The sequence below is a fragment of the Athene cunicularia genome (assembly GCF_003259725.1).
Source record: "Athene cunicularia isolate RWA chromosome Z unlocalized genomic scaffold, athCun1 chrZ_part1, whole genome shotgun sequence".
Taxonomy (NCBI): domain Eukaryota; kingdom Metazoa; phylum Chordata; class Aves; order Strigiformes; family Strigidae; genus Athene; species Athene cunicularia.
The window spans coordinates 16,692,163-16,695,766 of record NW_020799142.1 but is presented as its reverse complement, the minus strand read 5'-3'; the positions used below and the strand labels follow the sequence as shown (position 1 = coordinate 16,695,766).

Sequence of the window (3,604 nt, the reverse complement as noted above, 5' to 3'; positions counted from 1 at the left end):
GAATGTGAGGCAGGAGAACGTTTTCGCTGATAGGCTGCCTTCTCCGATAAACATGCCTGCTGCTGTCTCCGCGATGTGAGCGGAGGTTTAACCGGGGCTTCCGCACTCGCTTCGGCTCCCTGTTTGCATGTGTGGTTGTTTTGTAAGATTCAGGCTTACGTCTTTGTCTAACGCTAGTTCGTATTTCAAAAGGGACAGCTGACTGTTCTGGTTCTTTTTACCGTAGGCAGTTTGGGTTACAGAGAAGAGTCCTGGATGTTTGCAGCCTTTTGCTTTATCTGATAGGAGAAAAGCGGAAACCGACGTGCACCAGCTGCTTCTTGTGAAAGGGGAGAAATACCGGACACTGTTCTGGGATTATTTGTCTATGTGCTTCGTCCTGGAAAGGCTTCTGAGAAGTGAATTGAAGTTTGAAGTCGTGAGCTTTTTCTTTCTAGCAGAGCTGAGCACTTTACCCTTGGATGCTTTGTCGTCATGATATGGATACATGGCTAAATTTATCATGTTCTGAATACTTCAGCTGCCAAAATAAAGTGCTTTTTTGCTTTTAGATACTTTTTTCTTCTAGTCAACATTCTGTTTTGAGTCATAGGCATAACCAGTTTTGTTAATTGGCTCCAGGTTAATTGCTGAAAAGTTTCATGGAAGATATTTTTCCCCTTACCTTATGTTTTAGATTTTCTGCCATAGCCTTTTGTCATTTTGCAGTGAGACTTATTCTCTAAATGAAGAATCTAATAGATGTTTGTTTATCATTTTTTCTTTTATATTTTATTTAATATTTTTGTTGAAAGATGTTGTTGCCAATAAGCAGTATGGAGGTATCCAGATAGCTGTTGTTTACAAATGCCTTTGCTGCCCAAAACTAGGAAATGCTGCACAGTTCAGATGTGAAATTTGGATTTTTGGCTTCACAGTTTGTGGTGTAAAAAGGGTATTTATTTCACCTGGAGCTGATGCTTCTTATAGTGATATGTACATGGAATAGACAAGAGAAGAAACTCAGAGGTTAAAAAGACAGATTTGGCAAATACTGGAAATAGCCTTGTGGAATCTGTAAACAAGAAGGATGGGTAGCTGATTTCTGTGAGGTCAAACCTATGTCAAACAGCTACGAATGTAGTATCAACAAGAACTCGGGATATTATCTCAAGGAAAACAAACTGGAAAAATATAAATCACGCAGTGCTGACACCTTGTGCGGTCCTTTTGGATTAGGTAGGTGGTGTAGTATTTATAAATCAATTTACACTTGAATAAACATTTTACCAATAGAATGGTTAAACCAGAAGTGTTTTCTGCCTAGAGATTGTTATTTTGTTTGAGAACATTGAAAAGAGCTTGCAGAATCTAATTTTTAGTCGCTGTTTTTAGTAATTAAATAATTCCTTAAGAATTTGAAGAATATATGTACAAGGAGAAATGTGTAGGTAGGAGTGGGTTGAGAATACATACATCTAGACTGAATCCATAGGTAATTTAGCCTTCATGTTAATATTGTAGTCTCCGCAATGATCTATTGTACTTACTGAACAAGTCTGCTGGATGTTTTACACACCTCAGTCTTTTTCATTTTAATTTCCTTCCACTGTTCTTTGTCACTTATGGAAGGCAGATATTTTTACCAAAACCTAATTTACTGCCCATGCAAACTAGCATTTTAATGTATTGGTATTTTAAGATTGGGTTTAAAGTAATTTCTTACTCTGTATATGAATGAATGAGTCTGACGGGTTTGGAAGTATAATATTACTGAAAACCTCCACCTTTTTGGAAGGCTCAAAACAAAATCTAGTCAACTAACTAATCTTAGGTGTTATTTTCAGATGTATTGCTGTCCCCTTACTCCCATAGAGGTTAAATATTTCTGAAGATAGATGTAGTTTAAATGTTGAAATTAATGTTTACAGTATTTTTTGTAGGTTTGCATTCATCTGAATTGCTACTGCCTCAAAGAAAATAAAGATGGACAGAACAACTTAATTCAAAGGTCAGTGGTAATTTTACTAAAGTTCTCTCCTCCCTACCCTACCTTGATTATTCATAAGGCTTTAAACAATTAAAGCATTATTGGGTAGACTGTAAATTGAATGTCTGGTAAAAATTACACATTTACCTTAGTCACCACCTTTTAAAAAACTTTTCAGGGCTTCTGCAGTACTGAAGTACTAGTAGTAGTGAGCTAATAAAAAGGAAAAAGGTTTTCTCCACGGGCAATGCAAAGATGTTTGGAAAGATGGCTCGTGTTAAAGCCTTGTATAAAAAGTAAAATTAAGCATGTAAAACTGTACCTAAAGATTATTACAGTGTTTTTTTCCCCCCTGTAACTTGATAGTTTGACCGCAAGTGAAAGACTTGTGTCTCAAGTTTTTAAAATTCTTAGTCTCAGCGAAGTAGTTCTGTGTGTTGTATTGTCAGTATCTAAAAGTTGATTTAGCTTCACCATTTTGCTTGCTTTGGATGGCCTTGCTGTTTTGTTATTTTAAATTGTATTTCCGTTTTGTTGTCTTGAAAACATCGAAACTGGAACATGGATAGGAGGCTGTGGCTGTGATCTCTTGTGCCTGTGGCTGTGATCTCTTGTGCCTGTGGCTGTGATCTCTTGTGCCTGTGGCTGTGATCTCTTGTGCCTGTGGCTGTGATCTCTTGTGCCTGTGGCTGTGATCTCTTGTGCCTGTGGCTGTGATCTCTTGTGCCTGTGGCTGTGATCTCTTGTGCCTGTGGCTGTGATCTCTTGTGCCTGTGGCTGTGATCTCTTGTGCCTGTGGCTGTGATCTCTTGTGCCTGTGGCTGTGATCTCTTGTGCCTGTGGCTGTGATCTCTTGTGCCTGTGGCTGTGATCTCTTGTGCCTGTGGCTGTGATCTCTTGTGCCTGTGGCTGTGATCTCTTGTGCCTGTGGCTGTGATCTCTTGTGCCTGTGGCTGTGATCTCTTGTGCCTGTGGCTGTGATCTCTTGTGCCTGTGGCTGTGATCTCTTGTGCCTGTGGCTGTGATCTCTTGTGCCTGTGGCTGTGATCTCTTGTGCCTGTGGCTGTGATCTCTTGTGCCTGTGGCTGTGATCTCTTGTGCCTGTGGCTGTGATCTCTTGTGCCTGTGGCTGTGATCTCTTGTGCCTGTGGCTGTGATCTCTTGTGCCTGTGGCTGTGATCTCTTGTGCCTGTGGCTGTGATCTCTTGTGCCTGTGGCTGTGATCTCTTGTGCCTGTGGCTGTGATCTCTTGTGCCTGTGGCTGTGATCTCTTGTGCCTGTGGCTGTGATCTCTTGTGCCTGTGGCTGTGATCTCTTGTGCCTGTGGCTGTGATCTCTTGTGCCTGTGGCTGTGATCTCTTGTGCCTGTGGCTGTGATCTCTTGTGCCTGTGGCTGTGATCTCTTGTGCCTGTGGCTGTGATCTCTTGTGCCTGTGGCTGTGATCTCTTGTGCCTGTGGCTGTGATCTCTTGTGCCTGTGGCTGTGATCTCTTGTGCCTGTGGCTGTGATCTCTTGTGCCTGTGGCTGTGATCTCTTGTGCCTGTGGCTGTGATCTCTTGTGCCTGTGGCTGTGATCTCTTGTGCCTGTGGCTGTGATCTCTTGTGCCTGTGGCTGTGATCTCTTGTGCCTGTGG

At 41.7% G+C, this 3,604-nt stretch overlaps 1 protein-coding gene across 4 annotated transcripts in view; it reads left to right on the top strand.

Moving 5' to 3' along the window:
- The first annotated feature begins 6 nt into the window (after nucleotides 1-6).
- Nucleotides 7-3,604, top strand: part of GPBP1 (GC-rich promoter binding protein 1) — a 47,529-nt gene continuing 43,931 nt past the window's right edge. For all 4 annotated transcript variants that reach the window (XM_026865686.1, XM_026865688.1, XM_026865687.1 and 1 more), the window contains exons 1-2: nucleotides 7-1,218; nucleotides 1,923-1,990. The gene's annotated coding sequence lies outside the window, so the exon portion shown is untranslated. The remainder of the gene's footprint in view (nucleotides 1,219-1,922; nucleotides 1,991-3,604) is intronic.